The sequence below is a fragment of the Musa acuminata genome, chromosome BXJ2-1 (genome assembly GCF_036884655.1).
Source record: "Musa acuminata AAA Group cultivar baxijiao chromosome BXJ2-1, Cavendish_Baxijiao_AAA, whole genome shotgun sequence".
NCBI classification, from domain to species: domain Eukaryota; kingdom Viridiplantae; phylum Streptophyta; class Magnoliopsida; order Zingiberales; family Musaceae; genus Musa; species Musa acuminata.
This window is the reverse complement of record NC_088338.1, coordinates 20,479,441-20,494,498: the sequence shown is the minus strand read 5'-3', so window position 1 is coordinate 20,494,498 and position 15,058 is coordinate 20,479,441.

Sequence of the window (15,058 nt, the reverse complement as noted above, 5' to 3'; positions counted from 1 at the left end):
CATTTAACATGATTGAAGCATGATTCATATTTAAAATGTATCTTATGTCGTAAATATGAATCAAGCATTTGTCAAATCTGAAATCATCCTCAAAATTACATTTAATAAATTCATATATGACAAGCATAGATTTATTGAAAAATCAATAAGATAGAGGATTACATTTCATTTTTATAAATTTCTATTCATGTGATTTGCTTCTTATGAGCATGCCTTTGCTTAAAAAAAAAATGTCAACATTCAAGATAGAAAGGTAAATTTCATAAAATAAATTATCAAGCATGATTCCATGATAACATCCTTTTAATATCTTGATATTCATTATCAAGTATGATTTCAAAAAGTATGTTCAAGAGAAATCATTAAGACCAAATGCATGATACACTCATTTATTTTCAAAATATTCATCATGTTTATTTTCATGAGATTCACAAGATTGGTAAAATAAATTCATTAATCTCAATAGGATATAAAATTCAGTTCCATTTCTTACAATTGATTTTATGTGAGGGTGTTCAAGTCTTTTTGTGAAAACATTGTATCATCATTTAAAGTCAAAACATAAGTTTCGTCATAAAGCCGTCAAGACCAAACACATCAAAAATAAAACATCATGATATCACATCTCTCATCAAAAGACTATCAAGAAATTCATACATAAATGCACATGCACTATGTCATCTAAATATATCATGAGAATATCATCTTAATTCGTCATAAAAATGATTAAACCAAAAACATGTTAATCCAAAATGAGAGTATCAAATCAACATTTACTTCAAAAACTCATACATGACATAAAATCATCAAAATACACATGCATGGATTAATCCTAAGCATTATCACATATCATATAACTATCATCCATAATGTTGCATACATCATTCAACATTTCAAAGCATAACATGCATTAAACCTTAGCAATATACTTTTCATGATCAAATTTTTAATTTTTTTAAAGATGCTAAAAAGAAAAACATGATATAATTTTTGAAAAATAATTTTTTATTTCCTATTCCTACTATCTAAATTAAGAACTCATGAAAAACTTCAAGTAATTTCAAAATAATTCAAGAGAGTTGAGTTACTTACCTTATAGTTGAAGCCCGTCAAAGCCCAATTCGCCGTTTCACCTTTGGAAGTTCTTGATTCATCCTTGGTTGCCTTCCTCTTCTTTGGCCTCTTCCTCCGTTCAAGTTCATTATTTATTTTAGATTTTTGTTTAATAAACTTATTAAGATTTAGTGTTCGAAGTTCAACTTCATCATTGTCCTCATCACTTGAGTCATCGCTCAAGTGGTATTCATTTGTCCGGGGTTCCAAATCCTTCCTATTCTTTGGAAGGTGGTTCAAATGTTCATTGTGTTCATCATGTGCATTGCGCACCATTTCATATGTCATCAATGAGCCGATAAGTTCTTCAAGTGGAAAAATATTTAAATCTTTTGTTTCTTGTATTGCCGTTACTTTTGATTCCTAAGCTTTAGAAAGTGATCGTAAAACTTTACTAACAAGTTCAAAATTCGAGAAACATTTGCCAAGAGCTTGTAAACCATTGACGACATCCGTAAAACGAGTGTACATGTCAACAATGGTTTCGCTCGGCTTCATTCGAAAAAGCTCGAAATCATGCATTAAAATGTTAACTTTCGAGTCTTTGACTCTACTAGTTCCCTCGTGCGTGATTTCAAGTGTTCGTCAAATATCAAAAGCCATTTCACACATAGAAATCCGATTGAACTCATTTTTGTCCAAAGCGCAAAATAAGGCATTCATAGCCTTTGCGTTTAAAGAAAAATACTTCTTCTCCAAATCCGACCATTCGTTCATCGGTTTAGAGGGAAATTGAAAACCGTTTTCAACGATATTCTACAAATCCAAATTCATAGAAATCAAGAAAACTCTCATTCGAGTTTTCCAATAAGTATAGTCCAATCCGTTAAACAACGGTGGACGAAAAACCGATAAACCCTCTTGAAAGCCATGAAGAGCCATTTCTCTCGGGTGTAAATCCAAAATGAGAAATACCGGGCTCTGATAACAATTGTTAGGATCAGAGCGGCACTAAGAGGGGGGGGGGGGTGAATTAGTGTAGTGGATTAAAACGTCGGTTTTGACAAAATCTTTCGTACGATAAAAAATCGAACTTGAAAAGCTTAATAACTTAGAAGCATATGGAAGCGTAGTGACTAAGTAAAGTAGTTTGCAGTATGTAAATGGCAAGAACAAAATGCAAACCAGAGAAGATGGTAGTTTATAGTGGTTCGGTCAATCGTGACCTACATCCACTCCTCCGATTCCTCTTCCGTCGAGGCCACTGGTATCCACTAATGATCTTCCTTTACTAGGCGAAGATCAACCTCCTTCTTACACCCCTCTTACAACCTCTTACAAGTGGTTCACCCTTTTACAAAGATTTCAATGAAAAGAAAGGAGGTGAACACTCAAGCTATTGAAAACAAGACTTTTCCTAAAGCTTTTCTCAACTTCTAGCTTCTCAAAAGGTTGTATTCTCTGCTGAGAAATGAGGGGTATTTATAGGCCTCAAGAGGATTCAAATTTGGGCTCCAAAATTTGAATTCTCTTTAGTTTCCGAGGCCGGCGGTGCCACCGCCTGTCAGTGGCGGTGCCACCGCCCATCTCTCGGGTGCTGGGCGGTGCCACCGTCCAATCTAGGCGGTGCCACCGCCTAGGCCAATTCAGCTCACTGGTTGGGCTCTAAACTTGGCCCAAACCAGTCCGAACTCTGGCCCAATTGGCCCCTACTTGGGTTATAGGATTAACACCTAATCCTAACCCTAATTAACATGCTAACTACGAATTTAAAGACATTTTCTAAGCTATTACAACGTCCGTAAGTCAAGACTTCTTCCGGTGAGCTTCCGGCGAACTTCCGGCGGTCTTCCGATAAACTCTCGGAAACCATTATGCGGACTCCCAGCAAGCTCCTAGACTTCACGATTTGATCTTGGCGAGTTCCGATGAACTTCTTCGGAAAGCTCCGATCTTTCTCGGCAAGCTCCGCGAACTTCCAACGAACCTTCCGGCGAGCTTCCGAAAAACCCTTCGGCAAGCTCCCTACTCATTCTCGGCTAGTTCCGGCAGCATTCCCGACGAACCTTCGGACTTCTATCGAACTCTCGAACTTGCAACAAATCCTTCGCGCTTGACTCCGACACTTTGTTTCGCTTTATGTCTCCATCGTTATCGTAGTTAATCCTGCACACACAAGTAAAAACTCTACTCCGATCTAGACATTTATTACAACGCGAATTGACATTCTGTTGCCCGGCACGTCATTGGTTGGTGCTTCGTCCGATTCTTTAGCGCATCGTCCTCTCTTGCAGCTTGTTGCCCAATCGACGGTTGACCTCCGCAACCCCGATATCCTTGGCGTAATTCCGCTCTCCTTGGCCCGATGCCCGACGTCCGAAGCCTTCTGTCGTCCAATATCCTGACGTGATCTCCTCTGGTGCAACGTCAATTCCTCCTGTGTTAACTGTCTAATCCTGATCGAGTAGACCTGCATCACTCAAAATGTAGTTTAAATTATAAACACATATCAAGTGGTTTCATCATCAAAATACGAGATTCAATTGTTAGGAGGTTGTTTCTTAGAGAAGAATTAGGAGTTGTAAAGGAATAGGAGTCTTGAGTAGAAGTCCTATTAGGAGTTAGTTAGAAGTAGGAGTCCTATTAGGAGTTAGGGTTTAGAAACCCTATAAATAGCCATATATTCCTCCTCTTTTGATATGCAATAGATGAATCTTTTCTGTAGCCTTTGAGCAGCAACTTGGAGGGAGGAACCCCTATAGAGTTCCAAGGAGGCCGATCCCCTATAGAGATCAACCCTAAGTTTAGAATCTGCAAGGGTTCTAACACTATCATCGACATCAGACTGAAAACTTAAGTCTATGTAGCCTTTATCCTTAAGGCTATTACCTCCATATACTAGTAAAAGATCCTTAGTCCTTCTCAAGTACTTAAGGATACACTTTACTGCTTTCCAGTGCTCCAAGCCTAGATCCGCCTGATACCTGCTTGTGACACTCAGAGCATACGCTATATCAGGCCTAGTAAATAGCATAGCATCCATGATAAACCCTATTGCTGAGGCATAAGGTATCATATCTATGTTCGCCCTTTCTTCTGGAGTCTTTGGGGACATACTCGTAGAAATCGATATCCCATGTCTCATCGGTATGAGACCTCTCTTGGAATTTTCCATGCCAAACCTTTTGACAATGGTTTCTATATACCTAGACTGGGACAAGCCAAGCATCCTCTTGGATCTATCTCTATAGATTCTAATCCCCAAGATATAGGATGCTTCCCCTAAGTCCTTCATGGAGAAGTGTCTAGATAACTAAGCATGTACTGTGGATAGCATTCCTACGTCATTCCCAATGATCACATATAACACCAAAAAGGTAATAGCGCTCCCACTTACCTTTCTGTACACACAAGGCTCATCTTTGTTCTTAACGAAGTCATAAGATTTGATTGCCTCATCAAATCTTATGTTCCAACTTCGGGAAGCTTGCTTTAGTCCATAAATGGATCTAAGCAACCTACACACCTTATCTGGGCAGTTCTTAGACACGAATCCCTCAGGTTGCATCATATACACCTCCTCGAGGTTCCCATTGAGGAATGTGGTTTTCACATCCATTTGCCAGATCTCATAATCATAGTGTGCTGCAATAGCCAATAGAATTCTAATGGATTTTAGCATTGCCACGGGTGAGAAGGTTTCGTCATAGTCAACACCTTGCTTTTGACGATACCCCTTAGCCACTAGCCTTGCTTTATAGGTCTCTACCTTTCCATCTACTCCGATCTTTTTCTTAAAAATCCACTTGCAACCGATGGGTACAATACTTTCGGGCGTATCAAGTAGGTTCCAAACCTTGTTGGAGTACATAGAATCCATCTCAGAATTCATGCCTTCTTGCCACTTCCCGGAGTCTATACTCATAATAGTCTCCTCGTAGGTCTGAGGATCAATATCCTCAACATCCTCTCCTCTAATATGTCCCACATATCTCTCAGGAGGATGAGATACTCTATTAGACCTACGTAAAGTTGAAACTTGTGTATTAGGTACCTAAACAGACTCGGGTTGTAGAGTGGTGCTTGAGCTTGGTTCTCCAACCTCGCTCAACTCTATCATTCTCCTACTATCTCTGCCAAGAATGTGTTTCTTCTCAAGGAACACTGCTCTCTTAGCTACAAAGACCTTTTGGTCCTCGAGATGATAGAAATAATACCCATAAGTTTCCTTGGGGTATCCCACAAATTTGCATCGCTCTGTCTTTGATTATAACTTATCGGGGTTATGTTTTTTAACATGGGCAGGGCAGCCCCAAATCTTAACAACCTTAAGATCAGGCTTCTTCCCTTTCCATATCTCATATGGTGTAGACACTACCGACTTAGTTGGAACTCTGTTCAGAAGGTAAGCTGCGGTCTCTAGGGCACATCCCTAGAATAAGATGGGTAGGTCAGCGAAACTTATCATGGACCGTACCATATCCAATAACGTACGATTCCTCCTTCCAGAGACACTATTGAGCTGAGGTGTATAAGGAGGTGTCCATTGGGATAATATCCCATGGTCCTTGAGGAACTGAGTAAACTCTATACTTAAGTACTCACCTCCTCGATCTGATCGAAGAGTTTTGATACTCTTTCCAATCTGGTTCTCCACCTCATTCTTATACTCTTTGAATTTCTTAAAGGCCTCGGACTTGTACTTCATTAAGTACACATATCCATACCTTGAGAAATCATCAGTAAAGTTAATGAAGTAGGAGTAACCACCAAAGGCATGAGTTGACATGGGTCCACATACATCACTATGTATGAGTTCCAACAGCTCAGTGGCTCTCTCTCTCTAATTTCACTAAATGGAGAGTTGGTCAATTTTTCACGAAGTCAAGGCTCGCAAGTTGCATATGACACATAGTCGAATGGATCTAGATATCCATCATTTAGTAACTTTTAAATCATTCTTTCATGGATGTGACCTAGCCTACAATGCCACAGGTATGCATTGTTCATCTCATCTCGTTTCCTCTTGGACACATTTACATTCATGATATGTGGAGTAGTGTCTAGCATAAACAAACCTTTATGCAATATTCCTCTCGCCAATCTCCCCTCGGCTTTGCTAGAATTTACAAGAAATTGTAGATGTGATAAGCAATACTGGTATCCAATACCAATGCACTATCACAAAAATTTGGCAATTGGAGATTGATCATGAATATACCTGAAGCTTCTCCAAGCTTCTATTTCGCCCTTTCTGCAAGGTACTCTTTGCAATTCCTCTTCTAGTGCCCATCTTTACCATAGTGGAAGCACTGGCCTTTGTCCTTTACTGGGTCTTTCTTAGCAACCTTTGCTTTACCTGGTCTGCCCTTGCCCTTTCCCTTCTTAAGGGACCTTTCTGCTTTCCTTTTCTTTCTGGTCTCACCAGTGTAGAGAACTGGCTTCTCTTTCTTAATAGTACTCTCTGCCTCCCTCAACATATTGAGGAGCTCTGGGAGAGTCACCTCAAGCTTGTTCATATTAAAATTCATTATGAACTGTGAAAAGGAATCTGGTAGGGACTGAAGCACAATGTCTACACATAAGTTATCCTCTAGGACCATTCCTAGACCTGTAAGTTTCTCTATCCACTCAATCATCTTTAGGACATAGTTCTGAACCGGTGTCCCCTCAGTCATCCTAGCGCGGAAGAGGCTCTTGGATATCTCATATCGCTGAGTCCTTCCTTGTTCCTCAAACAATTTACGGACATGTAGGAGAATGGATTTGGCATCCATCTTTTCATGTTGTCTCTGTAACTCAGGAGTCATAGAGCCCAACATATAGCACTGAGCAAGAGTGGAGTCATCAATGTACTTCACGTAGCGAGCGATCTCATCCTCGCTTGCCCCTTCTTCGGGCGCATCACTGTATTAAGGACGTACACGATTTTCTCTACCGTGAGAACAATTCTCAAGTTACGGAGCCAATCCGTAAAATTTGGACCAGTGAGGCGGTTGACATCAAGTATGCCACGTAAGGGATTTGAAAGCGATATTTTTCTAAAAATAAAGATGTAGTAGAAATGAATAACATGCATATTTTACAAGAAATAAACTATCAAGATATGGACTTCTATCTTAATATGCTCACACTATTTTACTAACGAGTCACGCGACACCCTCAGCACGTGAAACGGAAGTCTCCGGCAGACTTCTAGTGGGGATTAGGATCCAATCAGTGTCTTAGTGTAACCTCGAGGGACTCGACCAATCACACTAAGCCTAAAAGGTATGCAACTCTTGCCGATCACAACTCCTTATGATTCCCGTCCTGTTCGGCCTCCGAATCACCATGGTCTCGAGGGACTCGTCCAACCATGATGCTCAGTTAAGTCAACACCTTCGTTACAAGATGAGTCTAATTTAATGATATACCCTCGAGGGACTCGACCAAGCATACTATGTCCTCAGGTCATCGGTGACATCTCTATATCGTAAGCAAGATAGCGAATCACGATATAGGTGAGTCTCGAGGGACTCGACTAACTCAACCTACACCGGGAATCGGTTCCTACTTATAACGATGGAAGGCCACGTGGGTCAATCTAATTGCCTCACGTTTACCGACTTAATATTATCGAGAGAGATGTTTCTATGATTTGGTCTCCTAATATGACATGTCACACATATACATATTTAATATATATCTACATCGCATGTAAATATATATACATATCTAGTATGTGTATAAGCAATCACACCAGATGATCATGGACCACAACCTAATGTGATTGGCCCGAGCCAGTAGGCCTAATCACTCACATCAAGATCTATGTGTGCAACGGTGCATCTCCATGCCCTATGATCGTCCATCTCGTCCTCATCGGTTCTATCAACATCTCGATGCATCTTCATGCATCGCGATCGTCCGTCTCGTGGGTCCCGCTATCGCAACCACGCTCCCGCTGCGCCTCCTCATGTGATTACAACTTAATCATAGGCACGCAGGCCCGACAATAAACGAGAAATATAATGGAGGCTCGTAGACCCCAATAATAATAATCACAAGTACACACATCACACGTTCCATTATCATCTGTCTATACATCATACATCACATATATAATTAATCATCATCATGTAGGACTACTAGATAATGATAAAAATAATAATCAACTAAACCTTTTAATTAATTAGTATTTTATGAAATCAGGGACATATAGGAAATTTTTGAATTCATAGGGATGTTTTCATAATTTGGATAAAAGGATAGAATTTGAATTTTTAAAATTCACAGGGGTAAAACTATTTTTTTGCCCAAGAATGCCCTAATGCCCTACTCCCCTACTACAGCCGCGGTCGCCACCCTACTGGCGGCGACCTGCGTGGCGGGGCGAGGGCGCTGCCCTCGCCTGCAGGCGGCATGCCCGTTGGCGGCGCTGCCGCTGCAGGTGGGCGCCCTAGCGGGCAGTTCTGCCGGCGGGGCAACGCCCAGAGGCGGTGCTGCCCCTGCAGGTGGGTGCCCCTATTGGGGGTTTCGCCCGTGGGAGCAGCGGCGGTAGGAACGCACGTAGATCGAGGCAGCAACTATTGTTGTCCTTTCTCGCTTTTGCGTCAACGATTTTGACGTCAAAAGTTTCTTCAAAATATAACACACGCAGTTTAAAACTAATCATTCGCACGAACAACCTAGCTCTGATACCACTATTGGGAAATCTTGGGGGCGACATCACATGCGCAGCGGAAGAATAAGAAAACAAAATCCCCGATTCCCAATGAGATGTTCGACGTCGTGCGAAGATTGGTGCGCAAAATCGACGAAACTGAAAAACTACGCATAGAGTAGATTGTGTTACCTAAGGAGATCATATATCCCTGTTTCCATGTAGATCCTTAGAAGAGGGTGAAGGAGGTCAAGCGTCCTCCTCTCTAGCAGTGATCCACACAACAGGGCTGCGACGACACTCGTCAAAACTCCAGGCCTGAATAGGAGAGGCAAGCAAAGGCTCTAGCCTATGAGGCTCTGAATCCCTCCTATTTATAGAGGTCCCCTATCAAACCCTAATGGATCCTCACCTAGTGGGTATTGGATCTGCATCCAATAACCCAAGCCTTTTAGATTAGTGGATCTCTATCCAATAATCTCTCATGGGCTCTTATTGGATCTTGTCCATGGGATCCAATAATTCAGGGGCTTATTGGATATCCAATAAGACAAGGGCTCCATTAGATATCTCATATCCGAACCTCTACTCATCGCAATGCCTAACATATGTGTGTGACCCTCTAGGCCCAATATCGAGTTGGCCGTGAGTCATACTTGTCAGAACTCCTTCTAACTCAGTGAATTATTATCTTTGTAATAATTCACTTGACTCATCGACTACGGAGGTACTAGGCCACTACGTCGTAGTCCCCAAACGATACAGGGGAATCCAATCTATTGGACCTATCTGTCCTCAATTACCGTGTACCTATAGTCCCTCATCAATCTAATATCCCATAGACCGTATATCGAGCATGGTGCTATCAGACCCATACAGTTTCTACTCAAGTCTCGCTCTAATTGGATTCTCCCGAAGAACTCTTTCTCTCTCAAACTGAATGACCCTGGCCAGGGATTTGTCTGAGCAATAACACATGGGATATTCCTCTCATGACGTCGAGAGTGGATGATCCTCTATCGACACTCAATAGCCCTCGTAAGGTTGACTACCACTCCCAATGACCAGTTATACTAGATCTGGGACAGCCAAACCTATAATTCTGGTATCAAAGAGTGGAGCACTCATACAGGACATCCTTGGTCTCTCAAGTCTAAGGACCAGATATACCACTAGGAGTACGGAATCGCTGTCTAACAATAAGGCATTATCAACCATCCAGCATTCCGTAAGCGGATCAATCAGTGAACTCATTCTCTAATGAGCACCTGTATTGTATCCCTAGTGTCCCTACACGAGCAGCTATGAGACCAGCTGCATCCATCATATGGACGGATATACAACACACCAGCCTCTCCGGTTATCGCGATCCGATTGTTTAGGATCTGTGATTAAAGGTGAATCGATCTCATTATCGTGATCTCATCACGATCCGATTCCCATTGCACAAATCCAAGGACATCACTATATATATATATATACATATATGTATATGTATATATATATATATATATGTATATGTATATATATATGTATGTATATATATATATATATATACATACATATATATATATATATATATACATATATACATATATATATATATACATATATATATACATATATATACATATATATATACATATATATATATATATATATATATATGCATATATGCAATAGTTATAAAGTGATATATGCCAAAATATAACAAGCAAAAAGATTCTGTATCAAGTCACACATGCCATCACTCACATGATTGGCTTGCTAGGCACCTATGACTAGCAGAAGTTTCTTGAATTTTTGCGAGTTGGCCATCGATATTTTCGTACTCCGTAGGTCCGAAATAATTCAGCAGTGCATTCATAAATTGATTCCACGTTGGAGCCCCATGATTGTATTCTAGATAATTGTACTATTAAATAGCATCTCCTTCAAGGTGGATGATACAAATTTCCACCATAGCATCATCCGACGTTTGGTAGTAGCGAAAGTAACGTTCGGTGCATAAAATCCACCCCATTGGGTCTCTTTCTTCCCATCACGGGAAGTCCACCCTCATGAGTGGCTGTAGCATGCCCGAGGGCTATCCCTCCTTCCCTGGAGGCCTCTCTAAACTCTCTTCTGGCTGAAATTTGGTTAGACTCGGCGGTTGCCCAATTCTGAATTCTACAAACAAAGCGTGCAACTTATCCTCCAAGCGCGATTCAATTCGAGATTCCCATGCTTCAAATTGTCATCAATTGGATCTTGAGAAGCCATAGCATATGCCTGTAGATCAGAGATGTCCCTATCTTTTTTCTATTGATGGGTTAATGGCATGGGTGGTGGAATGTTTGGAAGAATTAAAGATCACAGAAAGGTACTGCAGCAGATTTTTACGTCTAATGTGTAGCAAATTAGACGTAAAAGATCAGTAGTTTATATTATGAATTTTTTAATAAAACTAAAGGAAAATCTGCTGTTAGGAAGTGTCAAAACTGTCTTAAAAATTTTGTAGAGATTTGGACAGAAAAAACACAGTAGCAAGATCAAACAAACTATGCTATACAGTTGGAATTCTGTAGTGCATATTTTCAAGTGTAGCAGATTGGACTTAAAAGATCAGTAGTTTATATTAAGAATTTTTTTATGAAACTAAAGAGAAATCTGATGTTAGGAAGTATCAAAACTGTCATAATAATTTCATAAAGATATGGATAGAAAAAATACAGTAGCAAGATAAAAAATTTTGTGCTATGCGACTGAAATTCTGCAGTGCAGATTATCAAGTGTAGCAGATTAGACGTAAAAGATCAATGATTTATATCAAGAATTTTTTGACAAAACTAAAGGAAATTCTACTACCAGAAAGTGTCAAAGCTATCATAAAAATTTTGTAGAGATTTGGACAGAAAAAATACAGTAGCAAGATCAAACAGTCTGTGCTATGCAGTTGGAATTCTATAGTGCATCTTTCGTCATAGAGATGAAAACTTTGCGACGAAAAGTTTATGCAGCAATATAGGAACAATTTTTTTTTATTTTTGAATAAGGATAACTAAATTATAGTAGTAGTAAGGTAGGAAACCAGAACTTGTTGTAATTCACGAGGGGGATCAAAGGATGATTCGCGGTGGTGGAGATGATAGCGAAATTCGGCGACGATCTTTTAAGCAATTGTGGAAATTACTTTGGGCAGCAGTGGAGGGCTGTTGCATAGCTATGGAAGGGTAGCGAGATGCCAAGAATTCTGCTCTAATACCAAGTGTTAGAACCTTTGCATATTCCAAGCTTGGGGTTGATCTCTTTAGGGGATCGGCATCCTTGGAACTCTATAGGGGTTCCTTCCTCCAAGTTGCTACTCAAAGGCTACATAAAAGATTCTTCTATTACTTGAGAAAAGAGGATAAATACATAGCTATTTATAGGGCTTCTAAACACCAACTCCTAATAGGACTCTTACTCAAGGCTCCTACTTCTAACTAACTCCTAATAGGACTCCTACTCAAGACTCTTATTCCTTTACAACTAATGTTTCTCTAAGAAACACCCTTCTAACCCTAGCCGGCCTCTTTATCTCTTTTATAGGGGTTAGCTAGGTAGGAGATTTTATATGATTGCCCCTTTTAATTAGGACTCTCCTAGCTAGAGTCCTAACAGAATCTGGTAGGGACTGAAGCACAAGATCCATTCATAGGTCATCCTCTAGGACCATTCCTAAACCTATGAGTTTCTCTATCCACTCGATCATCTTTAGGACATGGTTCTGAACTGGTGTCCCCTTAGTCATCCTAGCATGGAAGAGGCTCTTGGATATCTTATATCGCTGAGTCCTTTCCTATTCCTCAAATAGTTTGTGGACATGTAGGAGAATGGATTTGGCATCCAAATTTTCATGTTGTCTCTATAACTCAGGATCATGGCACCTTCTGTTAGTAAGTTCGCCCACTATATTAATACTTTAGTAGTGGGTCATCGTCATCGAGTCATGATCCGTCGATCAATAATGGCATTCGATTGAGTCGGAAATTCTTCTTGGGTAGTTATATTTGGTGGATGGCTTTGGGCTATCTCCAAGTACCTGTTCACTACTTTCATCTGGCTGTCGGTATGTAGGTGATACACCATACTCATTTTTAATTTAGTGCCCTGCATTTGGAATAACATTGTCCAAAATCTGCTCGTGAAGATGCAAGTAGAATTTGACATAAGGATAATGCATCTCTTATAGCGCAATTCTTTTGAGTCCCAATTGTAATGAGTCACGGAGCTTGGTGCCCTTTTCAATTTTTTTTATGATCTTACTAGTCTCCGGATCTTCCTGCCATTCCATCTTAATATCCTCAAGGAAGTCACTGGTCGGAAGTGAAACGGCCAAAAGTTCAACTTGTTCGGGTAGCCACGAAAGCGTATCTGCAACAACATTCTCTTTCCCCTCTTTGTAAGTTATTTCATAATCAAATCCAAAAAGTTTTGTTACCTATTTTTGCTTCTCAGGGGATGATATATTTTGCTCCAAAAAGTACTTGAGGCTTCTATGGTCGGTTTTAATTTGAAATCGTCGACCGATCAAGTAGGGTCTCCATCTCGTTGCTGCGTGCACAATGTCGAGCATCTCCTTATCATATGTTGATATATTTTGATGGGAGGGAGATAATTCCTTGCTAGTGTATGCAAGTGGTTGACCATCTTGCATGAGAATGGCTCCAATTCTGACTCCAGATGCGTCGGCCTCAATAATGAAGGGTCGGTTGAAATCTGGTAGCGCTAGCACCGGTGTCGTCATCATGGCTACCTTAAGTTTGTTGAAAGCAGTGGAGGCTCTCTTCGACCATTAGAAGACATCTTTTTTCAGTAAGAAAGTAAGTGGTGCACTAATCTTTCCATAGTTTTTCACGAACTTACGGTAGTAGCCTGTTAAACCCAGAAAGCCATGTAATAACTTTATGTTCCTCGAGGTCAGTCAATTTTGCATTACTTCAGTTATGGAGGGATCCACTACCACATCTTCCTCTGATATGATATACACAATATATTCCACCTTCTATTGAAGAAAGCAAAAATTCGAAGTGATCATTGTGTGTTTGAAAGGTAGCTTTCGGTATGTCTTCTTCGCACACTTGTATTTGATAATACCCGAATTGAAAGTCCAGCTTTGTGAAGATTTGTGCTCCCTTTCATCTAGCAATTCATCTACTATTGGAATAGGGTATTTATCCTTGATGGTTATACCATTGAGAGCCCGGTAATCAATGCATATTTGCCATGTTCCGTCCTTACATACAAGTAGCACCGGTGAAGAGTAGAGGCTGCAACTTAGCTGAATAACTCCTGTTTCGAGCATCTCTTTTATAATTCTTTCTATTTCATCCTTCTAGAGATGTAGATACTGATATGGCCAAGTATTTGCTGGAGGTTTGCTTGAAAGAATTGTTATATAATGATCATGCCGATGGGTAAGAGGTAGGTTGTGCGGTTCGTCAAATATATCTGAAAATTCAGCAAGCAAAGGAAGTAGGTTTGGATCTTCAAATTCTATTGGCTCTCCCTTAGTTTGCTGCTCAAGTTGTACCAAAAAGTTGCTGCATGCTTTATGTAAAACCTTCTCCATTTGTTGTGTGCAAATCGTCGTTATGTCGCCCCCACGTTTCCCATGCAGTATCACCTATTTCCCCTTACTGTAAAATTTCATAATTAGTTTCATAAAATTCTAGGAAACATCACCTAATGTCATCAACCATTCAATTCTGAGCATGGCCTCATGATCATCAAGAGGGACAAGGAAGAAATATGCAATTATCTCTTGGTCCTGCAGCAACAGTTTCACTTGCGGGCACCTATGATCATACTTCAAAATCCATCCGTCGGTGACCTTAACATCAAACCTACTGCAATTCTCGATAAGTAAGGCTATCTGGATAGCAACCTTACTATTTAGAAAGTTATTAGTGCTGCCTGTGTCGATGAGAATATTGATCGGTTGTTGTTTGAGAAGGCCTTCAACTTTCATCGTTTATGGGTTTGAGTAGTCGACTAATGCATGTACCGTAACTTCGGTCAGTTGTGGCTCTTCTTCTGCATCTTCTTCTTTATGTTTATGGCTCTCTTATGGATGTATAATAACATTTTCTTCTACTGGTTCAATCATAAGAAGTCTCCCTTTACTATAGTAATGCTCACGGCTCCACGGCTCGTCGCAATGCCAACATAACCCCTTCGCAGATTGCTCCTGAAGTTCTTCTCTTGTCAAATTTTTTGGTGCAAGGACTCAATTGATAGTAGAGGGGGCTAAGAGCTTTGGTATTGCTAGTTGGGGAGCAACCCTAGTCCTCCGGGCTTCATGGTTCAATTGCTCCTCTTAAAATCGTGTGAAAGAGA